The sequence below is a fragment of the Homarus americanus genome, unplaced genomic scaffold (assembly GCF_018991925.1).
Source record: "Homarus americanus isolate GMGI-L3 unplaced genomic scaffold, GMGI_Hamer_2.0 scaffold24694, whole genome shotgun sequence".
NCBI classification, from domain to species: Eukaryota; Metazoa; Arthropoda; class Malacostraca; order Decapoda; family Nephropidae; genus Homarus; species Homarus americanus.
Window position 1 is genome coordinate 8,801,527 of NW_024732780.1, and position 26,891 is coordinate 8,828,417.

At 44.9% G+C, this 26,891-nt stretch overlaps 1 long non-coding RNA gene across 2 annotated transcripts in view; it reads left to right on the forward strand.

Moving 5' to 3' along the window:
* Nucleotides 1-26,891, forward strand: part of LOC121869076 — a 113,097-nt gene that overhangs the window by 22,490 nt on the left and 63,716 nt on the right. For both annotated transcript variants that reach the window (XR_006089504.1, XR_006089505.1), the window contains exon 2: nt 14,427-14,468. This is a non-coding gene — a long non-coding RNA (uncharacterized LOC121869076). The remainder of the gene's footprint in view (nt 1-14,426; nt 14,469-26,891) is intronic.

Sequence of the window (26,891 nt, forward strand, 5' to 3'; positions counted from 1 at the left end):
GTGTGTGTTTGTTTAACCTTAGTAATGTCTAACTTTCCGAACCGAACCTTACATTACCTTACCTACCTTACCTTACCTACCTTACCTTATCTACCTTACCTTACCCTACCTTACCTTACCCTACCTTACCTTACCCTACCTTACCTTACCCTACCTTACCTTACCTGCCTTACCTTAGCTCCCTTACCTTACCTACCTTACCTACCTTACCTTACCTTACCCTACCTTACCATGCTTGCCACCATACTATACATGCATACCTCAACCTTACCTTACCTTGACATACCTTGTGCACTGCCCTGCATACCCTCTGTACCCTATGTATACATACACTTTTACCCTACTGTACCCTATATACACATACATACCTTACCTCCCTTGCACAACCTTGCATGCTTTTTGCCCTACTGTACCCTACCTTACCTGTACATACATACCTTTACCTTGCCTTGTACATACCTTGCCCCCTTACCTTACCTTGCTTACATACCTTGTATGTATACCTTACTTTTACCACTTACCCTCTATGTATACATACTTTACTACCTTACCTACTTGCATATACCTTACCTCAAAGCGCCTGTACATGTATACATGCTTTGCCTCTGTACCTACATGTATACATACTTCCCTACTGTACCTCTGTACCTTGTACATACCTCAGCCTTACCTTACAGCAAGCATACCTTGGCCTCTGCCCTCCTTTACCCTCACCTTACTGTACCTTTGCCTTACCTTCACTTTTACCTTGCCTGCAACACCTGCCACACACCTTGCCTTACCTTGCCCTACATACCTTACCTACCTTACCTTACCTTGCTTACCTTACCTCAAGCACTACCTTTCTATGCTATACCTTATTTCCATACCTCACACCCTACTGCCCCACTACATACCTTACATACCTACCTTACATACCTTGCACACCTACCTTACCTTACCCTACCTTACCTTACCCTACCTTACCTGGGTGGGTTGGGTGGGTTGGAGGAGAGAACCCACCTGTGTGTCCTGAAGGTAATTGTATTATGCTTGTCTACTCTCACGTCTCCCACAGGTAAGGAGCAGAGTTAATTGTACCTGGGCTGGGTGAATGTCTCTCTCTCTCTCTCTCTCTCTCTCTCCTACACCACATACACATATACAGTACATACGTCCGTCCGTCTGTCTGTCTGTATATGATTATTATGAGACGGACAAATAAAGACAGAACTATTACGTGAGAGAGAGAGAGAGAGAGAGAGAGAGAGAGAGAGAGAGAGAGAGAGAGAGAGAGAGAGATGGTGCTGATTAAGAGTAATGGGTTGGCAAGTACCTGGTATAATTGGCTAACTTACCTGTGTGTAGGTGTGTGTGGGGGATGTGTGTAGACAGTTATTTGATTACCTGAGATACCTGAAGGACTTAACCATTCTCTTGTTGATTGGTTGAGTTAGCTGTGGTGGTTGAGTTAGCTGTGGTTGTTGAGTTAGCTGTGGTGGTTGAGTTAGCTGTGGTGGTTGAGTTAGCTGTGGTTGTTGAGTTAGCTGTGGTTGTTGAGTTAGCTGTGGTTGTTGAGTTAGCTGCGGTGGTTGAGTTAGCTGTGGTGGTTGAGTTAGCTGCGGTGGTTGAGTTAGCTGTGGAAGTTATGACAGAGTTTAGTAGTGGAGACTTAGGAGGTCGTTAGCGAAGGTGGTCGTATATATGATAATGGTCGTGAGTGGCAGCGGAGGTGGTCGTGGGCAGGTGATTTGATGGTCATGGCTGGGAGAGGTAATGGTCGTGATAGCGAAGGTGATGGTCGTGGTTGGGAGAGGAGATGGTCGTGATAGCGAAGGTGGTGGTGGCGGCAAAGAGGGGCGGGGGTCGTAGGTTTGAGATGAAATGGTCGTAACAGTGAAGGTGATGGTCGTGTGGTCGTGTCTGGGAGAGAAGATGGTCGTGATAGTGGTGGCGGCGGTGGCGGCGGCGGCAAAGAGGGGCGGGGGTCGTAGGTTTGAGATGAAATGGTCGTAACAGTGAAGGTGATAGTCGTGGTGGTCGTGGCTGGTAGTGGAGATGGTCGTTATAGCGAAAGTGATGGTAGTGTTAGTGAGATGTGGTGGTCGTTGACGGCAAAATAGGAGACAGCAGGGGGTCGTGATAACGGTAGACAGACAGAAGCAGGTCGTCGTAGTCGTGATGAAGACAGACAGAAACAGAGAGGGAGAAAGGGAAGGAAGGTCGTAGGGCGTTAGTCACTGGTAGTCGTGATGGAGACAAATACCGAGAGAGGAAAGGTCGTATTCTGTAGGTCGTCAGGCATGGTGGTGGTCGTGATGGAGACAAGAGACACAGAGAGAGAGGGGGGAGGGTCGTAGGTCGTGAGGCAGGGTGGTCGTGATGAAGACAGATACAAAGAGAGAGGGGGGGGAGGGTCGTAGGTCGTGAGGCAGGGTGGTCGTGGTGGTAAAGACGACTGGTAGGGTCTCGTGTCGCGTATTGATCGAGGGAGAATCGACCCCTTCTACCTCTTAACACTTTGTATTGATCAATTTATCTACTTACTGCGTGCCTGATGAGGAGGAGAGATGGTGATGGGAAGAGGATGGGGAAGGGAGAGAGGGAGAAGAGGATGATGGGGAGGAGGATGATGGGGAGGAGAGAGGGAGATGGGGAGGAGAGAGAGGATGATGGGGAGGAGAGAGGGAGGGGGAGGAGAGAGGATGATGGGGAGGGAGAGAGAGAATGGAAGGAGGGCTGGAAGACAGAAGAGTGAAAATAGATTAGGTGGAGCAATACAGAGGGGAGACGGGAGGAGGAGGAAGAGTGGGGGGGAGAGACGGGGAGGAGGAGGAAGAGGGGGGGGAGAAGGAGGAGAGGAACGAAGAGGAGGGAGGATGGGAGATAGAGAATTGAGAGGAAAATGAGAAATGTAACGAATAAGAGGAAGACAGAAGTAGAAGAGGAGGAAGGAAGAAAATGCAAGAACAAGAAAAAATGTTTCACGCAGACCACCATCGTCAATAAAGGCCTCTGATCATTCTGTAAATAAACAAAACACACAACAAAGATCTTGATTGGTAGTTAAACAAAAATAAGAGAGAGGGTTATTCTCTCTCTCTCTCTCTCTCTCTCTCTCTCTCTCTCTCTCTCTCTCTCTCTTATCCTGTTTTTCTCCTTCACTTTGTTTATTGCTTAGTTTTTGGTTTTTACTCGCAACATAACAGGAGGGAAGAAGGTACAGATGTTGAGATGGGTTGTGTAATAATAGTAATAAACGGTTTATTAATAGAGTTTCAGTCGGTGGATGAAAATATACAAACTTACATGTGATTTAGACATAATAATATACGTTCAATACATTTACAGGGCTGTACAGTACATGAATCAGGAGTTGTTTATTATTTTAACAATAGATGGGATGGTGCTGCTCTTATATCTATCAGTGCGGGCTCTTATGGGCTGAATTTTGTTGTAGTGGCGGACTGCGCGAGGTGGGTGTGTGTGTGTATGTTTTGATATAAGAATAGAGATATTGATTAATTAATTGATGAAGGGCCGTGTGTTTTGGAATGCCCCTCTCTCTCTCTCTCTCTCTCTCTCTCTCTCTCTCTCTCTCTCTCTCTCTCTCTCAACACGCGACCTTCCCCGGCCTCCACCAGCAGGGATTACTGTTGCTACCTGGGGCTCGTGTGTGACGTGACGTGAGTCGAGGTGTGGTGTGACGTGGAGCTGTGGCGGAGGTGTGACGTGGGAGGGTTGGAGGTTGTGGTGTGACTTGGGAGGGTTGGAGGTTATGGTGTGACGTGGGAGGGTGTGGGGTTATGACAGGTGTGACGTGGGGGGGGGTGTGGGTCTGTGACGGAGGTATGACGTGGGAGGGTACGGGGCAGTGACGTACGAGGGGTGTTATTTGTGACGTATCAGTGACGTCATATATTGGTCCAGCCGAGCGACCAATTACAGGTCTTGTACAGTCACCCACAAAAGTTCTGTTCCCGAAACCGAGACTCATGAATCCCGGGTATTTATGGTTCAGAATAATGCGTCTACTGCTTCAGGTTCACGGGTTTGAATCTCTTTTGGGCTCATGAGAGGCGACAGGATTCTTGGAGGTGGCTTTAATATTGTCTTTCTTCCGTCATCATTAAATTTCTTCCTTAGCCAATTTTGGTGTATGGTTACAAGCCAATTTGTACTCAACTAGCCATTTTTTTTCCTTGGCAAACCAATTTGTGTATTATTATTGCTCACATATTGTTAATCCTTTGAGTACGATTACTTTTCCCCTTGAGTACGATGGCTTAACCCCTGGAGTACCTAAGAGCTCAAGTTATACCCAAGGGATTAAAATCATCGTCCTCAAGGGGTTAAAGTCACAGGCCGGATATTAACCAACTTTTACCCCCCAAATATTTTCGGACAGTGGGCCAAGGAGTCAGCCCCTTGTGGTGTGTGAGAAAGTAGTGTTTTGGTGGCCAGTTTTAGAACGCGTCTGAAAAGCTAATGTGTTGGAAATGTCATCGTGTGGGCGAGTGAGTGGGGAAGGGGGGGGGAGAAGGAGGCAGAGTGAAGAGGGGAAAGGAGGAAGGATGGGGCTTTTAGATAAAGTTTGGGGGAAGGAGAGGGAAGGAAGGAAGGAGGGGGGGAAGGAAGAAAGAAGGAAAAGGGGTAGGGTATGAAAGGATAGGGTGGAAAGGAAGGAAAGAAGGATTATGGGGGGGAGAGGGAAGGAAGGTGGGTAGGAGGGGCGGAGAATGAAGGGGGTAAGAAGGACGTGGAAGGAGGGCTGATGGTTTAATTCTGAAGTGGTTTAACAAGTGTAAACAGTGAGTATAAATTTATGTGGTTTAACACTTTATGGTTCTACGTGTTGATAGTTTTAAATTTAAACTCCCCGAAATACTTGACCTTGGTTTATTATCTGGGGTTTATCATGTTTATATATCTTACTGTTTTATCTTCTGGGGTTTAACACGGATGGTTAATATGCACCGATCACAAGTCAGAAATCGTGTTCAGTATTTGGTTTTTTTTTGGGTGTTGATTTCCATATCGGTGTGGGACAAAGGCAGGCAGGTGGCACGAAGGTGTTGTGGCACGCGAGATGTTGCCCAGTAGTACCTTACCTAACCTAACCCAGGTAACATGAAAGGTATTGAATCATCAGGCGAAATAAGCTAGGGTGTCTAATCTTCAGGTGATCCAAAGCTTGAAAAGGGCTTAACATCCCCTCCCCCTCCCTCCAACACCCCCTCCCACTTCCACACACTTAAAAGCAAAACTCGGGAAGTGAAAATTTGTGAAAAACATGAAGATAAAAAATGGTGTCAATTCGTGAATATTGACTCACTAATTGGCAATTTACAGTATTCTGCTTTTTTATACAAATTGGAAGTTGATCTACGGTACGATATGTTTTCCCATCACTTGCTTACGGTACGACATGTTTTCCCTCTCGCTGCCGGAACGATCACTCATGCTGATGTATGATAATGTACAGTAATTTATTCCATTCTTATTGCCTTAACGGTTTCTTCTCTTTATAACCTCTTGTTGTTTTATATATTTTAATTACATTATTAATCTCTTTAAGTGTATTTAATAATCTTAGAAATGCAACCTTAAATACCTTGCTAGTTGTTAAGGAGTAGTTAGTATAACATAATCCTTGTTTCCATACAGTTTTATTATGGTAAATATTGAGAGAGCGCAGGTACAAAAATTATCAGAAGCATTATATAATATATCATAATTATACGCCATGTAGGATAAATTATAGGACCTCGAGATTACAGGATCCTTATAGGTCCTTTACATTATAGCAGATAATAGGCGATTATATTATATTGGCAGCATAGTCTACACGTTTATACATTACATTATACTAAGGAATCTTTGTTGTGATAATTGACAATATACGGAATTATACTGAATTATATATCCTCAGAATACCCAATTATACACCCTGGCAGCTACGTTCTCTAATAGTTTACAGTAAACCTCTCGTGTAGACTAAAGTAAACTCGTGTAGACTAAAGTAAACTCGTGTAGACTGAGGTAAACTCGTGTAGACTGAAGTAAACTCGTAGACCGGAAGCAAACTTCGTGTAGACTGGAAGTAAACTCGTGTAGACTGAAGTAAACTCGTGTAGACTGGAGGTAAACTCGTGTAGACTGAAGTAAACTCGTGTAGACTGGAAGTAAATCCTCGTGTAGACTGGAAGCAACCGTGTAGACTGAAGTAAACTGTGTAGACTGAGGTAAACTGTAGACTGGCAAACTCGTAGACTGAAGTAAACTCGTGCAGACTAAAGTAAACTCGTGTAGACTGAAGTAAATCAAAGACAAGCAAACTCGTAGACTGAAGTAAACTGTAGACTGAAGTGAACTGTGTAGACTGAGGTAACCTCGTGGGTAGATCGAAGTAAATCCTGTGAGACTAGAAGTAAACCTGTAGACTGAGGTAAACTCGTGTAGACCGAAGTAAACTCGTGTAGACTAAAGTAAACTCGTGTAGACTAAAGTAAACTCGTGTAGACTAAAGTAAACTCGTGTAGACTGAAGTAAACTCGTGTAGACTGAAGTAAACTGGAGTGCGTGCCGTCACCCACACCTGAATACACCTGACCTAAGCCAACCTGCCTTAACTGTATCGATCTTTGGTCTGTAGTTTAACAGATCATTTCGCCCACAGAGAGAGAGAGAGAGAGAGAGAGAGAGAGAGAGAGATATATATATATATATATATATATATATACTGAGAAATAGATAGTATGTATGTATGACTGTACGTGTGTTTGTGTGTGTGTGTGTGCGTGTGTGTGTGTGCGTGTAGCAGTAAGGTGACGACTCTCGGATATGACGCCTTAATTAAAAACATATTAATTAGCCCTTACATAATATATTAAGGGGACAATAGATTCCTCTTCCCCCCACCTCCCCTGTTTATCATGTATCACCTTCCTCCTCCCCTACCTGTATCTGTATCACCCCCTCCCTGTATCCTGCCCCTGTATTGGAGAGAGAAGGGGGGGGGGGAGTGATTATGTCTGGCGGTTATGATTGCTCGTGCTGACGTTAGTGTTTTTATATTCTCTCAGTGGTGTATAATTGGTTAGGTCAGGTCAGGTTAGGTAAGCGTTAGGTCAGGTTAGGCAAGCGTTAGGGTAGGTCAGGTTAGGTAGCGTTAGGGTAGGTCAGGTTAGGTAAGCGTTAGGTCAGGTCAGGTTAGGTAAGCGTTAGGTCAGGTTAGGTCAGGTTGTGTGTTGCTAGTAAGGTCAGGTTAGGTGTTGCTAGGTCAGGTCAGGTTAGTTAAAGCGTTAGGGCAGTTCTAAAGTAGTGCTGCAGTCAGGCGCTAGGTAAGCGTTAGGGTCAGTTAGGTTAGGTGTTGCTAGGTCAGGCCAGGTTAGGTAAGCGTTAGGTCAGGTCAGGTTAGGTAAAGCGCTAGCAGGTTGAAATAGTGCTGCCAGGGCAGGTTAGGGTTAGTAAGCGTTAGGTAAGCGTTAGGGCAGGTTAGGTTAGGTAAGCGTTAGGTCAGGTCAGGTTAGGTAAGCGTTAGGTCAGGTCAGGTTAGGTAAGCGTTAGGTCAGGTTAGGTAAGCGTTAGGGTAGGTTAGGTCAGGGTAGGATAGTTTAGATAATCGGGAAATTATAGGTTTGTAATGATTATTTTTAATGCACGTGTGTCTAGTGAAGGTAGAGTCTTGTTTCTTGTTTACCTGTGTCTGTCTTTTTGTTTACCTGTCTGTCTATGTTTACCTGGCCGTCTACACCTGTTTACCTGCCTGTTGGTATGAATTAGGTTTACCTGTTTTCTTGCTCATCCGCCAGCGTGTCTGTTCTTGTTTGCTTTGTTTGCTCTTATGCATGCCATTATTGTCTAATTTTATGCTGCTGGCTTCTGCTTGTGTGTGTAGTGTATGTATGTATGTATGTATGTATGTGTGTGTGTGTGTGTGTGTGTGTGTATGTGTATGTCTGTCTGTCTGTCTGTCTGTCTGCTTCGTGTTTACATATGTGACCTTAAATAACCCAGTGTTACCTGTCACTCTCACCTCACACACCTGTCAACACACCTGAGACCTCTTGCTTGTGTTCAGATGTGTGAGAGATGATAAGTTATAGATTTTGGTGGTATAATTTGACCTATAATGGGTATAATCAGGAGTGAATTTGACCCATAATGCTTTTTCGTCGAGGTATAATCGGTATAATTGTGTCATTTTATCCCTAATTGGTATAATCTGAATTGAGTTTTACCTGTGTATAGTGTAATTAGATTTTTTTTCCTGTGTTATCTTCTAATTAAGTATAACTGGTATAATTTGGGGTATTTTTATAATGTAATGACTTTTAACTTAATTATACACCTTCTACCTCCCCCTCCCTCCTACCTCCCTTTACCTCCTCCTCTTCGTAGTCCTTCTCTCCCCTCCATCCTTCCTTCTCTATTGCCCCTAACTTCCCTTTTCCTCCTCCTCCTTTCCAGCTGGCCACCTCTCCTACCCCCTCCCTCCCTTCCTTCTATTTCACTTCCTTCTCTATTGCTCCTCTTCCTCCTCTTTCCATCTTGCATCCTTCCCAGCTCACCACCTCTCCCGGCCCCTCCTCCTCCTCCTCGTAAATCCTTCTCCCTCCCTCTCCCTCCCTCCTTCCATCCCTCTCTCCCTAAACGCGAGAGCAGTAGACCCCAAGAAGGAGGACAAGGCCTTTTGTGATAGTGAAAGCAATTGAGAAGAAGAAAAATGGTGTGGGAATAAAAGCAAAAATGCCAAACTTTCTTCCCTCTTATTTTTTTTCCTTTCTTTAATCGAAATTCAGGGAGAGGTTTTGGTTGGGTCAGGGAGAGTTTTTGGTTGGGTCAGGGAGGGGTTTTACAATAGATGGCTTTGCTGGTTCAGGGAGGGTTTGCTGGTCTGGTTGGGAGGCTTGGCTGGTTCAGGAGGGTTTGCTGAATTCAGGAGGGGGGTTTGCTGGTTCAGGGAGGGAGCTTGGTTGAAGTTCAGGAGGAGTTTTGCTGTCTAGGAGGGGTTTTGAAGGAATTGCATAGGGAGGTGGGGTTTTGGGCTGGTTCACAGGAGGGGTTTGTCATCAGAGAGGTTTTGCTGGATTCACAGGGAGGGGTTTTTGGTTGGTTCACAGGGAGGGGTTTTTGGTTGGTTCACAGGGAGGTTTTGGTTCCTAAGGAGATTAACTGTTAAGTTGTCGTGAAGGAGAAAGGGATGGGTGAGGGAGAGGGTGGGCAAGTGAGGGAGAAAGTGGATGAGAGAGAAGGTGGATGAGGGAGAGAATGGATGAGGAGAAGGTAGATGAGTGAGAGAATGGATGAGAAGGTGGATGAGGGAGATTGTGGATGAGGGAGAAAGTGGATGAGTGAGAGAATGGACGATGGAGAAGGTGGATGAGTGAGAAAGTGGATATGGGAGAAGGTGGATGAGGGAGAAGCGGATGAAAAGGATTAAGGTCACTTTCTTTAGGACTTTCTCTGGGGTTTTGGGGTTGCTGAAGTATTGGTGGGAGGAAGACGAGGAGGAGGAAGGGAAGGGGGAGAAGAGGAGGAGGGGAAGAGGAAGAAGAGGAGGAGGAGGAGGGGAAGAGGAAGAAGAGGAGGAGGAGGGAAGAGGAACAACAGGGATTGCCAGAAGACAAGCACACACACACACACACACACACACACACTCTCTCTCTCTCTCTCATTACACGGCCACAACTGCCTTTTATTCAGGCCGAATTTAAAGGTAGTTTTATATCTGGTGAAAGTCTTTGTTAGAATATGAAACGTTTTTGGGGAGGAAAGTTAAATGAGACAAGACAGACAGATACAGACAGGCAGATAGACAGACACAGACAGACAGATAGACAGACAGACAGACGGATAGACAGACAGACAATTTGCAACGTTAGATCAGAGAGTCGGCTGGTGGTGATGGGATGGTGGTAGTAGTGGTTGCATGAAAGTGGTGTGGCAGAGACAAGAGTGTGTGGTAGACATGGGGTGGCAGGGAGATGGGTGGCAGGGAGATGGGTGGCAAGGAAGGGGTGGAACACTGCCCTCCTGTATTGGAAATCTATAGACAGTTGTCCTCTTCCCTCAATATTGTGTACGTCTATATAAGGTGGTGATGGTGTTGTGGTGATGGTGTTGTGGTGATGGTGGTGTGGTGATGGTGGTGTGGTGATGGTGTTGTGGTGATGGTGTTGTGGTGATGGTGTTGTGGTGATGGTGTAGTGGTGATGGTGGTGTGGTGATGGTGGTGTGGTGATGGTGTTGTGGTGATGGTGTAGTGGTGATGGTGGTGTGGTGATGGTGTAGTGGTGATGGTGTTGTGGTGATGGTGGTGGTAGAACATACTTCACCTCAATCCCTTTAAAGCTAAAATTAACTGTAAAAAGTTATGAATATTGTTGACTTAAAGCTTCAATTAATTAAAAGCTAAAATTATATAAAACAGCTAAGAATAAAATATAAAGACGAATTATATAATAAAAGCTAAAAGGTATGTGTGTGTGTGTGTAAGGGAGGGTGTGGATGTGAAGGGTGACCGATTTCAAAGCTAAGAACAGCAACAAAATATAGCTTACATAGCCTTCAATGGACTGTAGAAGCTAACTCATCCCTCAGGAAGCTAATTTACCCCCAGGAAGCTAAGAGAGTAGATTAGCTTAACTTAGCTTGAGCTGAAAAGGTAAATTTACTCCAAGGAACTGAGATGATTATTGTAATGAACTTAGAGGGAGGGGAAGGGAAGGGGGGAGCTAACAGTGTACAGGGGGAGGAAGGGGAGCACAGGCACAGGGGAGAAGGGGAGCTAACAGTGTACAGGGAGAGGAAGGGGAGCACAGTGTACAGGAGGGAGTAAGGAGCACAGTGTACAGGGGGAGGGAAGGGGGAGCTAACAGTGTACAGGGGAGGGGAAGGGGTGTGTACAGGGGAGGGAAGGGGAGAGCTAACAATGTACAGGGGGAGTGGAAGGAGAGCTACAGGGGAGGAAGGGGTACAGGGGAGGAAGGGGAGCTAACAGGGACAGGGGAGGAAGGGGACAGGCTAGGGGGGAGAAGTGGGGAGCCACTAGTGTACAGGGGAGGAAGTGGGGAAGCTAACAGGTACAGGGGAGGAAGGGGGGAGCTAACAGGCACAGGGGAGGAAGGGAGCCACAGTGCACAGGGGAGAAGGGAGCCAGTGTACAGGGGAGGAAAGAGGAGCCACAGTGCCAGGGGGAGGAAGGGGGAGCTAACAGTGTAACAGGGGAGGAAGGGGATAACAGGCCAGGGGAGGGAAGGGGGAGCTAACAGTGTACAGGGGAGGAAGGGGAGCCAATAGGGGAGAGGGCGCGGCAGTGTAATTCAACATCGGCCCCACCTTAAAGGGGAGATTGCCAGTTCATTAGCCAACCACACCGATCTGCTCCCACTTCTCTCCTCACCCAGTAAGTGTTGGGGGGGTGAGGGGAGGGAAGAGGGAAGGTGGGGGAGGGAAGGTTGAGGGAAGGTGGGGGGTGAGGGAGGTAAGAGGGAAGGGTGAGGGAAGGTGGGGGGTGAGGGGTAGGGGTGAGGGAAGGGGTGAGGGAAGGTGGGGGTGGGGAGGGAAGGTGGGGTGAGGGGAGGTGGGGGTGAGGGGAGGTGGGGGTGAGGGTAGGTGGTGGAGGTAAGGTATAGGTGGTAGTGGTAGGTGACGTAGGTGGTTAAACAGTAAAAGTTAAATACAACACATAAAAAATAATAATAATAATAATGGCAACAATACCTAACTGCAGCGTCGCGTCACCTAACAACATTCACCACCACCAACAACATCATCATACTAAACACTCACACAACACCTTAGAACGATTAAGAGGTAGAATATAAACACTTCATTATATCATTATTAAATCATTATATAATTAGGGTTAACAAGACGTGTGTGTGTGTGTGTGTGTGTGTGTGTTAGGGTTAAGTGAGTGATGATTGTCTCTCAGTGAGGAAGAACTATCTCAGTGAGGTGTCTCTCAGCCTACCGGTATATTCCTTTAAATGAAGGTTAATTATTTCTCAGGTAGACACACCACTTGACCTGGTCGTTAACAGACCCTCCACCACCCATTCCCATTCCCATTCCAGGAACATCTAGGGGCGTTGGGTACTCTCTTCACTCGGTGGATTCCCATTTTTGGGAATTTTTTGGGTGTGGACCGTTTCTTTCTTCCCTCCCTTATCTGGTTGATTCCCATTCCTGTTTTAGGAATATAAGTTGTAGGATTTCCATGTCCATTTCAGGAATGAGGGGTGTAGGATTCCCATTTCTATTCCAATTACAGGAATATAAGAGGGTGTCTGATTCTCATATCCATTCCCGTCACCATTTCAGGAATATAAACAACTATGATTCCCGTTACCATTCCCAGCACTATATAAGCTCCTAAATGGTCTCGTTTTACCATTCCCGATTCCTGAAAATATGTGTGAGCGGTGGATCATCTTCCACACCAACGGATTCCCATTCCCGGGAATATGTTAGGGCGTTCAACAGCCTCCTCACCTGACGGATTCCCACTCACCTTTTTCATTCCCATTCCCATTCCAGGGACTTTTTTTGAGGGTTTGTTTATTCACAGACGAGGCGAGTAAATATGTTGAGCGTGCTAATGAGTATTACCTGGGGAGAGGGGTGAGAGGGGAGGGGAGAAGGGAGATGAGAGAGGGGAAAGGAGGAAGAGGGAGGGGAGATGAGAGGGGAGGGGAAAGGGAGATGAGAGGGGAGAAGAGAGATGAGAGAGGGGAAAGGAGGAGGAGGGAGGGGAGGAGGGGAAAGGGAGTTAGAGGGAGAAGGACAGAGGGAGAAGGGAGATGAGAGGGGGAAGGAGAGTTGAAAGGGGTGAGGAGGGAGAAAGAACTGGAGGAAGAGAGGTGGAGAGAGGAACAAGAGAAGGGGAAGAGGTAAAGAGGACAGGAGACTGGGGGGTGAAAGAGGGGAGAGGAGGGAGGGGAGTAAGCTGCCACCATAAATTTCCCCCACCACTCTACTTACTATAAGGTATATATATGTCCCTGAACAGTTATTTTCCCCCGCCACAGTGAAATTTCCCCTACTATCTTGCTAAAATTCCCTGAACACAACAGTTATTTCCCCCGCCAGACCTCCACTGTTAAAATTCCCTAAACTTATCTATTTTTCTCGTGCCAGTAAAAATTTTCCCCACCACTCCACTACTAAAAATTCCCTAAACAGCTTCTTTATTTCCTCCCGTGTGTGTTTTCCCCCACCATTGTATTTTTTCCCCCCCACCATCCAACAACTCTTGAGGTAAATATTCCTTAAACACAGCAATTCTTTCCCCCCACCACCGTATTTTCCCCACCACCATAATATTTTTCCCCTGCCAGTCGTAAATTCTAACCTACTGGGGCCTATCTTTCCCTCCTCCCCCCCCATTTCTCCCAGGCTGTATGTCTTGTGGCAGAGACCTGTTTATACGACGTCCTCCAAGTAAAAGTATTATCTCTCTCTCTCTCTCTCTCTCTCTCTCTCTCTCTCTCTCCTTCCTCCTCAGGGGCTTACCACACACCACCTACCACGCACCACCACCTATCAACACCTGGGATTCTCAGGAGGGGGTCTAGAGTGGGGTCAAGAAGGGAGTGGGGTGGGGGGGTCTGGGGAGGGGGGTCCAAGTGGGGGGAGGTGGGGGTCAACAAGTCCTCTCTCCATTAACTTTCAAAATTGGCGGCAACTAACTCTAGTGAGGTCAATCAGCATTTGTGTTATTCACGCTGGCTGCCCTGTTGGTGGTGTGTGGTGCTGGGGTTATGGTGTTAGTGTGGTGCTGGGGGTTATGGTGTTAGTGTGGTGCTGGGGGGTTATGGTGTTAGTGTGGTGCTGGGGGTTATGGTGTTAGTGTGGTGCTGGGGTTATGGTGGTGTGGTGCTGGGGGTTATGGTGTTAGTGTGGTGCTGGTGACTATAGTGATGACTGTAAAGGTGAAAGGTAATGATGGTGATAATGGATGTGGTTATTACAGTGTTATTATTATTATTATTATTATTATTATTATTATCATCATCGTCATCATCATCATCATCTTCATTATTATTATTATTATTATTGTTATTATTACCAATTTCACCCGCCTCTTGTAATGTCCATTTAATCAGTGTTAAAATATATCTCTATGCATTAATAACAAAGTATTTTAAGTGTGTTGGGAAAATAACTGTCAGGTGTAGGGAATTAAGTGTGTGGGGAAAATAACTGTCAGGTGTGGGGAATTAAGTGTGTGGGGAAAATAACTGTCAGGTGTAGGGAATTAAGTGTGTTGGGAAAATAACTGCCAGGTGTAGGGAATTAAGTGTGTGGGGAAAATAACTGTCAGGTGTGGGGAATTAAGTGTGTGGGGAAAATAACTGACAGGTGTGGGGAATTAAGTGTGTGGGGAAAATAACTGTCAGGTGTGGGGAATTAAGTCATTAAACTGATCTACATTTCAGACGGGATGATGGCACCCATCCTCCCAGGAGCCATGCCCACAGGTGTGTCTCACCAAGTCATGGTTAATGGCTCATCAGGTCATGGTTAATGCCTGTGTCTCACCAAGTTATGATTAATGGCTCATCAGGTCATGGTTAATGCCTGTCTCTCACCAAGTTATGGCTAATGATGCCTGTATGTCTCACGAAGTCATGGCTAATAATGCCTGTATGTCTCACGAAGTCATGGTTAATGCCTGTGTCTCACTATTGTGGAATTTATCTGAGAATTATTTAATATTTGATGCACGAATTATAATTTATTGAGTGAGTTTAATTACCGGTATTGTTGTGGCATTTTTGTGAGAATTTGTCGCTGGTGCATGAATATCTAACTACCAGTGAGGGAAGGTATTTAATTAAATTTTCTCTGCACGAATATTTGATTAGTATTTTTTTAAGGGAATTTAAACCACAGACGTTTTACACAAGTATTTTTTTCTGAAGCATGATTATTGATTTTAATTCCCGTCTTACACTAATTAAGGAAGAATTTTGAGAATTTATTATCTCTGTGCACGAGTATTTTAATTATTACAACGTATTTTAATGTCCGTCTGTTTACACTTAATGCCCGAGAATTTTTTTTTGTGGAATAAATTCTTAGGCTGAAGGAAAGGTGTTTGGTATTAGTTAAGGTGAGGTAATTAGGATCACCTGAAGTATGACCACCCCTGTTTATTTCACCTATCCAGTGGCTCTCAACCTTCTTCACTCCATTCCCCCTTGAGGAATTTTCAACATCCTCGTGGCGTCCTTCAGTTTTCTCTCAGAACAGACAAACAAACAAGTGATAAAGACCAAAGAATGATAAAGAAGGACAGATAAATAGGACAAGAGTTAGAATGGCAAACACACACAGTCACATAACACACCCATGCACTCACACATAAAGCACACATACAGTCATACACAAACATGCACACAGGTAAACATTCACACTCAAGCTAGCAAGCTGAAGTGTACTTCCTGTAAGCAAGAACACGCCTCCTTTGACATGCACTGCCCAACTTGGAAGAATGAGAAGGATAGTGAGTCATACCAATTTAGCACCAAAAATGGTGGGATTATATAAGTAAAGAATGAGTATGAACAACAATGGCGCCAATAAATAAGGAAATAATTAATAAAGGAAGTGTACAAATATTTCACCCACGTAAAGCAGCGACCACATGAATTATGAAACAAAATAAGTAACACCAATTACAGAGTATATTATGCTTGAGTCAAGCTCAAACACAATATATGGTTCAGAGACAATACACTCCACTGTTTCCGTGATGGTATCCCAGGCCAGGCTGAGATCATTTGGTCCAATCACCACTTGCAAAGGGATGACACACGGACACGTACTGAACAAGTCAGTTCAGCAGCTCGGTCCAGCGCCTGTCACACAGACAGGGACTGGACCTGTGAAATCTTAAATAATCCGTAAAAAATAAAATATAAATTAGCACCAGAGTATGTAAATATTAAAATTGTATTGTCGTTATGATTAAACAAAATGACAAAAAAAGAATGAAAATTCTCTTCTGCCAAGTCAAAATAAGTAATGCAAGTTTTGTTTAATTCAGATTCCCAACATTATTTGGAAACGTACAATTTATAACAGCTCGCCGTGGGTCCCTTGGGGGCCATGGCCCCCAGGTTGAGAACCTGTGACCTAGACAGACAGACAGACAGGTGTACCATAATCAACAGACACACAATGATCAGGTGATATCCACGTGTTGACGCCCCGCCCCAGAGGCCGACGCTGCCATACATACTGGAACCATTATGTAAATTATTTTTCCCAGGAGACACATATAACGTAGATTAATCACCGTTATTACCCGCCTGGTTCATATTTCTCGTTCATACTATATAAAAAAGATTATTTTTCCCAGTATGGTGGAATTTATATTTTTTTATGGGTGTTATCGTTCGTTATGTTGAGTTAGTATTTATTGGTATGTATTGTTGCTGCAGTTTTTTCTCCAGTATTGACGGGAATTTCACAGTTTATTTTTTGTTTTGTGCTGTTAGTTATTGTTTTTTAATGTGTTTTTTATATTTTTTCCCAGGATAGACGTTTTTTTTCCCAGGGTGGATGAATATTTTTGTTTACTATCATTATGTTTTTGTTATTGTTGTTGATATAATTACGTTCTGATGCGTCAAATTATTATTATTTTAGCTTCACAAATTAATGGGAAAAATCGATGCAATTTTTATGATTATTTTAATTACTGACGAATTATTTATTTTAGAATGTATTGTGTAATTATGTGTGTTTGTACTGTGTGTGTGTCTGTCTGTCTGTCTGTCTGTAAGAACTAGTTAGCTAATATACACCTCTACTTCATCACCATACACGAGGGTCCAAATGGTTAAACTTTTGGTGCACACGTTGACAAGAATGGATCACTTGTTGCCATGGTAACGTTGGGCGGAAGGAGTGAAAGAAAACGGAGATAAGAGACAGTCTACAGCGGTAACTATACTAATTCACTGTAACAGCATCATCAGTTCGTTATTATGGTTGTTTGGGTAGTGATTTGCATGTTGTTCATTGTTAGTTGTTTGATATATGATAAATCGATAGGAAAAATTAGGTTACAGTGAAACCTATTTTAACGGACTATGCAGAGAGGAGAATCCGTTATATCGAGGGTCCATTAGATCTGAAACCTTCATCTAACGAACTATATAGAGATGAAATTCCGTTATATCGAGAGTTCAGTAAATGCGAAGCCCCATTATAACGAACTATATAGAGAGGGAATTCCGTTAAATCGAGGGTCCGTTATATGGAGGTTTTGCTGTATTCAGGATTTGGACTGGATTGGACTATAAACGATTGGGATTTATTGGCGCCTTTTGAAAGAGTCCTACGTGTATTGACAACATGGGATTGGGTTGTTAGAACGAATCCTTGTGAAATATAAAGGATTCGGGGAGGATTAGGCCAATCAGGAGTCAAATCAAAATAATCTGTGTTTAAATTCAAGTGATTAGGTTACGTTAGGTTCTGGCCAAGGGGGGGGGGAGATTTTAGGAAGATTAGGGGTCTATATGATTGGCCATTCTTCTCTGTAGGCCTAAGGATTGTGTGAGAGAGCCTACCTCACTATTAATGTGTGTGTGTGTGTGTGAGGGGCTGACGAGTGAGGGGTGAGGAGTGAGGGGCTGAGGAGTGAGGGGCAGAGGAGTGAGGGGGAGGAGGAGGGGTGAGGGACAGGGGGGGGCTGAGGAGTGAGGGGCAGAGGAATGAGGGGCAGAGGAGTGAAGGGCTGAGGAGTGAGGGGCTGAGGAGTGAGGGGCAGAGCAGTGAGGGACTGAGGAGTGAGGGGTTGAGGGTCACAACTAATTCTCTCTCTCTCTCCTTATTTCTCTCTTATCTCTCCTCTCTGCCTTTTCTCTCCGTTTTGTTCTCTTGTTTTATTATCCTTTTACGTTTCTCTCTCTCTCTCTCTCTCTCTCTCTCTCTCTCTCTCTCGTAGCACCAAAGTTTCCACCATTTCCCCCGACAATATTCAGTGTTTGAAAGTTGAGTCCCATTATGAGCGGCTCACCCAGGGATACACATTATGAAAACGGCCCCAAGTTAGGGGAAAAATGGCCCTTGGTGACCTGAAGTTAGGGGAAAAAATGGCCCTTGGTGACCTGAAGTTAGGGGAAAAAATGGCCCTTGGTGACCTGAAGTTAGGGGAAAAAACGGGCCTTGGTGAACCTGAAGTTAGGGGAAAAAATGGCCCTTGGTGACCTGAAGTTAGGGGAAATTTGACTAGAAATGACGAGTTACCAGGAGACATATACTACTGTCACAATAAAACCTAACCTAAACCTAACCTAAACCTAACCTAAACCTAACCTAACCTAAACCTAACCTAACCTAACCTTAACAGTTTAATATAACGGTATAATGCATCTACTTATTATAGTCTTATAATGAACTTTTATAAAGCTGTCTGGTGAAAGTATTATGATAATGTTTTTGGTGATAATACTCTCGAGGTGGTGGTGAGAGAGAGAGAGAGAGAGAGAGAGAGAGAGGGGGAAGAGAGAGAGAGAGAGAGAGAGAGAGAGAGAGAGAGAGAGAGAGAGAATAAACAACATTTAGTCTTGAAAATTATCGCCCAATTATTCTCATGGTGGTAATTAAGGTCCACAGGGTAATTAGTGCCAGAGTAATTAACAACAGGTAACTTATTCCTCCCGTAATTTAGGGTTTAATTATCCTTGCTAAGCTACCTGGATAATTAAACTTCTAGTGATTTAAGGTGATTAAGTCCCTGAGATAATTAGGGTGATTGAAGGTAATTAAGTCATTGGATATGGGTAATTTATCCTTATGGGTGATTAAAGTTAACTAAAACCTTGGATAATTAAATATAGATTATCCCTCAAGTAATTTAGGATTAATTATTGTTTTGATCTTAATTAGACATGTGGATAATTTTGGGTAATTACTTCTTTGGGTAATTAATTTTGGGTTGGTTTTATAATTTTGGATATAATTAAAGAGGGGTGAGAGGGAGGGAGAGGGAAGAAAGAGGGGTAGAGAATAAGAGTGGGAAAAAAGAGGAATAAAGACTGAGAGGGAAAAAAAGAGAGGGAGAGGCAGGAAGGGGAGAACAGGAGGTTGAACGACATCAGGAAATTGTCACGAGGGGAAATATCTGAGTTTTTATTGGTCGAGGCGGAAGCTGGTGCTCTTCTTCTGATTGGTCAAGGGCTTGTGAGTAGGTATACTGTACACTATATGTAATGTGTGTGTATGTATGTTTTTCTGTGTATGTATATATGTTTGTATGTATGAAATGAACTGACTTACTGAATATAGTAGAAATATTATTATTACTATTATTATTATTATTATTATTGCTATTACTATTATTATTATTATTACTATTATTATTATTACTATTATTATTATTATTATTATTATTATTATTATTATTATTACTACTATTATTATTATTACTATTATTATTATTATTACTATTATTATTATTATTATTATTACTATTATTATTATTATTATTACTATTATTATTATTATTATTATTATTATTACTATTATTATTATTATTACTATTATTATTATTATTATTATTATTACTATTATTACTATTATTATTATTATTACTATTATTATTATTATTATTATTATTATTATTACTATTATTACTATTATTACTATTATTACTATTATTATTTTTATCATTATTATTATTACTCGTATTATTTTATTAATATTTACCTTTTTTATTCCACAGGTAAGGGTGCGGCAGGTAGCGAGTGTGACCCCTAAGGCAGTGTGTAGGGTGAGTGACGTCATACTACAGCTGATTATGTTCCTGACGTCATAATTTGGTTGTATTCGTGACGTCATAGCTCTTAAGATGTTATTCACTACTAACATGAATGTGTGCCGTGTTATTTGATCAATCACCACCACCGAGTGATTGAATAATTGAGTGAATAATTGATTGCCGTCGTAAATTGATAGTTATTGACTGTGTTTTGATTGGTCCATCTGGCGGTGAAGGAGGTCACTGATTGGCTGGTTGGCTTAGTTGACAGGTATTGCCAGGTGTGTTTATTTACCTGTCTCAGTTGTCAGGTGTGTGTGTGTGTTTGTCAGGTTAATTAAAGTCTTTATTAGTTACTTATTATGGTTTGTTATTTTTTGTTTATTTGTTTATTGTTTTCGTCTCCTAGGTTGACTTTGTGTTTTATTTATTAACTTAAAGCTTCATACGGTAGAGTTGCCAGACGTCGCCAGGTGGTTGTATTTAGGTGTCACTCAGTTGCCACGTCTGATTGGTTGTGAAATTTGAGATACTTACTCGTGATTGGTCGGGGAAAATAGGGCACTCGGGTTAATGGGTAAGTAAAATAGGTTGATTATTTAGTATTGGATAGACAAAAAATTGTTCTTTTTTTATCCAAGAGAGAGAGAAAACAAATCCTCTTTACCCGTCCTAGGAAAAAAAGGTCCTATCAATATTTACTATACGTGAACTGGTTTGTCTATCCTGGGGAAAAAACTGTACCTTTCATTTTTAATCATAGGATAGAGTACGATGACTTAACCCCTGAGTACGATGACTTAACCCCTGAGTACGATGACTTAACCCCTTGAGTACGATGACTTAACCCTGAGTACGATGACTTACATCTTTGAGTACAAGTCATGCTCAGTGAGTTTAAAGGCCGTGAGTGGAGAGTGAGAGGGTAGAGGCAAGAGGTAATTGAGAGGAGAGCTAACAACATAATAAGAGCTCTCACTACCAACCTAACTTTCTAACCTGACACTAACCTGACACTAACCTGACACTAACCTGACACTAACCTGACACTAACCTGACACTAACCTAGCACTAACCTGACACTAACCTAACACTAACCTGACACTAACCTGACACTAACCTGACACTAACCTGACACTAACCTGACACTAACCTGACACTAACCTAACCTGACACTAACCTAACCTAAACTAACCTAACCTTCGCGGTCCTCGATCTTGTGTCGTCCCTCTAGCAGAAGGTGTAGGGGAGGAAGTCTGAGGAGGCATTGACCACGTCACCTAGACCAGTGTTTTTCAAACTTTTTTTTACTGCGACTCACAGCCAGAACAACAATTTGAATTGCGACCCATTAAACCTAAGTGTAATGATATGAAATGAGTAAATCAAAGACAAACACTGCTCTCCTTGCAGTCGCTTCCAAGCCTAAATTATAGTGCATTTATTTTTATTTTCTTAATTATTTTCGCGACTCATTTTATTTTGTTTTCTTATTTATTTTCGCGACTCATTTTTATTTTGCGACCCAATTTATTTATTTCGCGACCCACTGAAGGGTCGGGACCCATAGTTTGAAAACCCCTGACCTAGACCACGTCACAGTTTTAAAGTATGTTGGAGAGGGACGCTTCGAAGAGTTATATCAGGACACACTCAAGAGACTCACACCGGAAAGTCGTGCTGCACAAGAGGCACTCAAGAGTACATGTCATCGAGGTGGACACGGCACTAGATGCTCCTCTTAATCTGTCATCGACCTTCACTACCGTACATGGGAGACGAGTGGTGTGTGTGCGTGTTTATCTTTTATTCTTGTGCCGAGAGTAAAAAATGATTTTATTTTATTTTATATTTTGTTTGTTATTTGATCACGGGGAGCACCTCGATGCCGGTCACCCTCCTTTACCCCGTACTGAGTCTCCCCTCCCTGGGGTACCTGACCCAGGCGAGGCTCACCTGCCTCCGGAGCTGGAGCCTCACCGGCCGTTAACCTGTTTGGAGCAAATGGGGAAATGTGCGATGAGCCTCGACGACATGACGGCTAATAGGACAGACTTCCAGCCGCCCATCCCTGTGGCAGGGACTCCTAGCCCTCCAATCCCTTCACCCCCGAAGGAGCCGTCCACCCCATTGGTAGAGACTCCTAGCCCTCCTATCCCTTCACCCCCTAAGGAGCCGTCCACCCCATTGGTAGGGACACCTATCCTCCCTATCCCTTCACCCACCTATCCTCCCTATCCCTTCACCCCTAAAGGGCCGTCACACCCCCATTTGGTAGGGACACCTATCGCATACCCCCTGAGGCCGTCCACCCCATTGTGATGAGGTTACCTAGTCCTCCCTATCCTTCCACCCCTGAGGAGCCTATCCACCCATTGGTAGGGACACCTAGCCCCCTATCCCTTCTCACCCCTAAGGCCGTCCCATTGGCAGGGACTCCTATCCTCCCTATCCCTTCACCCCGAGCCATCCACCCCACAATGAGGGACTCCCTATCCTCCCTATCCCTTCACCCTAAGAGGCATCACCCATTAGTACCGGGACACCTAGCCTCTATCCCTTCACTGCAAGCCCATTGCCTCCTATCAGACATCTTCGCCCCTCCATACCCTAAAGGCCGTCACCCCTAGTAGGGACACCTATCCTCCCTATCCCTTCACTGAGCCGTCCCACCCCATTGGCAGGGGACACCTGGCCCCATCCTTCACCCTAAGGCCGTCACCCCATTGGTAGGGACACCTATCCTCCCTATCCTTCACCCCCGAGCCGTCCACCCATTGGCGGGACACCTGGCCCCCCTAGCCTGCACCCCCCAGGGAGCCGTCCACCCCATTGTAGGGACACCCTATCCTCCCTATCCTTCACCCCAAGAAAGAGCCGTCCACCCCATTGGCATGGACACCTAGCCCCCCTATCCCTTCACCCCCTAAGGAGCCGTCCACCCCATTGGCAGGGACTCCTAGCCTCCCAATCCCTTCGTCCTTGAAGGAACCGCCCACTCCAGTGGGAGGGTTTCCTAGCCTTCCTCTTTCTTCGTCTCTGGAGGAACCGACCACTGTGGTGATCGAGGTAGGTCCTGCAGCTACTGTGAGCGAGACCAACACTACAGATGGCGCTCCTGTAGGGAAGGTTGACTCGGGTGCCACAACTGCCGCCAGAGGGACCAACACCAGCCACACCGTCACCGAGTTGTCTACCCCCACCTTCCGGAGCCTCTCGCCGTGGGTTGAGAGTAATAGGAATGTGTGGATTGACTTCTTGTTGGTTGTTGTTGTAGTGACTGTGCTGGAGTGTACCTACGTGGCCAGCAGGGGGCACCAGTCAAACATCAGTCATGGCCGGGTGGGTGGTGTCCGCGTCCACCCGTCCACCCACCATCACCCACCCGGCCACCTCCCCCAAAACCAGGAACGGAAGAACAAATACCAACACCACATCACCTCCTACCACCGCTTCCCAGTCTCTCATCCATGATTTCGTCTTTACCCACCTACTTTTTTTTCGAGGAATAGTCCACTCACAACGGGGCCTGTGGGGCGAAAAAAATAAGAGTAAAAATAAATAAAAAATAGAAGAGGGAAAGACTCTATTAATCTACACCACGAAGAGGCCGGGAAACCATCGCTTTAAAGTGAGACATTGTAAGAGCATGGAAACACAGAAGGAGGCAGAACATTCCACAGTTTGGCTGTGTGAGGAAAGAAGGATGTACTATAACGGGTTATTATAGTGTGACCGACATCCACACAGAAACGGTGGGCAAGACGAGTGTTACCAGCCCACGGCCTTGCCGGTGGTACACAGGATGCCAAATCTACCGAACATTGCCCGTTAAAGTACCTGTAAAAGAGAGAGAGAGTGAAGCAACATTGTGGTGAAGAGAAAGGGAAGAGAGATTAAGAGGAGAATTAATAAGACGAAATGCCTTTGATTCCACCCTATCTAACAGTTGGACAGAAGAGCCACCCCAGATATGAGAGCAGTACTCCAAGTTAGGACGAGTGAATCCCTTGTATACTTGAAGCAACTGCTCAGGAGTGAAGTAGCTACGGCATCTGTACAGTATTCCCAGCTTTCGGGAGGCAGCTTTAGCAATGTTGAGGATGTGTGACTTCCATGACATATTAGAGGAAATGGTGAGGCCTAGCACATCTATTTTAGAATTTGACAGAATGATAGCGTCCTGTGGGAGATCTTCTGTTTTGGAAAGTGTAATTGGCAAATACTGAGTTTTATTACTATTGAATTTCACCAAGTTTCTACCTCTCCATTTGGAGATGCTGCACAGATCCACATTGATAGATGAAATGATATTAACTCTAGAAACAGATCTAGTTTGAGAATTGGAGAAGGGGAAAATGTGAAGAGTGAAGAGTAGAATCATCAGCGTAAGAATGGATAGAATTAGTCGTAGTGTGAAGTAAATCATTGATAAAAAGAAGGAAGAGAGTAGGTGAAAGAACAGAACCTGTGGAACACCACTACTGGTAGAGAAAGAGCAAGAGATCGATCCCTCGACAACAACTGCCATGGATCGGTTCTCAACGAAGCTAGAGATTAGAGAACAAAGTGGGGGAGAGAAACCATGAGAGGGAAGTTTAGAAAGCAAAGACTTTTGTCATACCCTGTCCAATGCCTTGGAGATGTCGAGGGCCACGACGAAAGTGTCCCCATAGTCTCTACCTACCTACCATCCTACCTACTTACCTACCTACCATCCTACCTACCTACCTACCTGTACCTACTACTACTTGGCTGTCACTCGGAATCGAGCATGACGATCATCCAGCTATGATACAATGATATGAGTTATTAAGGATGTCACCTTCGTTGGTGAGCTCTGAGGTGACTCGAGAGGCTAATAGGGACCGGCAGGGTCATCCACAGATGTTGCCCGTGTGGGGGGCTACATCTAGTCCGGGAAGGGCGGCGGCATCGTCTTTCCGGCGTTGGCGCTTGTCTACCTCGGTATGCAGTCGGGCTAACTCGAAAGTATTGACACCTCGTGCAGTGCTCCTTCAAGCGTTACGGTATGGAGAATTCGTCTCCCAGGTGAGTGGGTCGATTTGGTACTTTTTCAGGTTTGTCTTAAGACTATCCTTATACCTTTTCATTTGCCCGCCGGTGTTACGTTTACTATTCGTTAGGTGACTGTAAAGTAGCTGCTTTGGGTTTTTTGGGTTTCGCCTTAGTAGCCTATCCATTGTGCATTGTCTTCATCCACCGGCATAGTGTTGGGTTCCCATGTTGGTCACCTCTTGCGCCTACACCGCCGTTGGGGTCTTGTTGGAGCTCTTTAAGCATATCTGCCTGATGCGGGGCTCCACTGCAGACTCTTCGTTCGGTGTTTACTTCTGTAGCCTTATACATATCAAGGTTAATCCACAAGGCAGCGGGACAATGGTTGGGAGGCGCCAATACGTGTCAACATTGCGCCATCCCTCGGGGCCCACTGCTGCTCCGAGATCCCCTGCTGGTCTAGCCTGGGCCCACAAGGCACCCAGTCACCGTGTGTTGCCTCGAGGAGGCACAGCAGGAGTCTTGATGGTGAAGACTGTGTACCTACCCACCTACTTACCTTCCTTCTTATTTTCAGTGTGTTTAACGAGGCTCAGGTCGTTTTCAGTGCTTAACGAAGCTCAGATCGTTTTCAGTGTGTATTTAAAGAGTCTCAAGGCGTGAACGAGGTAGAGGTCGTTTTCAGTGTGTTTAACGAGGCTCAGGTCGTTTTCAGTGCTTAACGAAGCTCAGATCGTTTTCAGTGTGTATTTAAAGAGTCTCAAGGCGTGAACGAGGTAGAGGTCGTTTTTAGTGTGTTTAACGAGGCAGATTAACGCAGGGGAGGACAACACTCACGTTAGACTAATCTCGGCGCAAGTCAACAAAAGTCTCACCGTTGAAAAATGATTGGACACACATACTGTACAAGAGAGAGAGAGAGGGGGGATGACACAAGCCGCTGCACATCTATACGAGTGTTTATCTTTGAGGAGATGAAATATTTGACAACATCCACGTGAAGGTGAGGGAAGGAAGGTGTGAGGGGGGAGGGAAGGAGGTAAGACTTAAGATAAAAAGGGAAGGAGAAGAAGAGAAGACTAATGGTTTGGAAGGAAATTATTAGCTGAGGTGTATAAGGCTTATCTATTACACACACACACACACACACACACACACAACACTCGTACATTAACCTTACCATACGCACACACTACACGTACATGGGCCTCACCACACGCACACACTACACGCACATGAGCCTCACCACACGCACACACTACACGCACATGGGCCTCACACACACTTCACGTACCGCAGGCCTCACCACACGCACACACACTTCACGTACATGGGCCTCACCACACACACACTTACGTACACATGAGCCTCACCTCACACCCCCACTACACGTACATAGGCCTCACCACACGCACACACTACACGTACATGGGCCTTACCACACGCACACACTACACGCACACGAGCCTCACCACACGCACACACTACACGCACATAAGCCTTAACACACGCACACACTAAACACACGTGCAGAGTCAGGTCAGTCAGTCACTCAGAATACAGTCAGATAAATGCAGACAGTCAGATCAATCAGTCACTCAGTATACAGTCAGACAGTCTAGTTAAAGTCTTTCCCAACACTTGATTTAATTTGTTTTGTTCCGAGGACGACGACTTGCACTTATAGAGGTAGAGGTAGAGAGAGGGGGGGTGAAAGGGGGAGGTGAGAGAGGGAAGTGAGAGAGAATTGAGAGGTAGAGGAGGTGAGAGAGAGGGGGGCAGAGGGGGGGAGGGTAGAGAGAGGGGGAGGTGAGAGAGGGGGGGAGGGTGAGAGAGAGTGAGAGAGGGGGGGGGGAGGTAGAGAGGGAGGTAGAGAGGGGGAGGTGAGAGAGAGAGGGAGGTAGACAGAGAGAGAGGCTGTGCATCATTGACTATGTATGTGGTTTGAAGGAATTTTGCTCTGGGGAGTTTGCCTCCTGTCTCACACTGCCAGACAGAGGCGGGTGTTGAGGGGAGAGTGAGGGGCAGTGAGGGAGGTGAGGGAGGCATTGAGGAGAGTGAGGGAGGCATTGAGGGAGGTGGGGAGGCGTGAAGGAGAGTGAGGGAG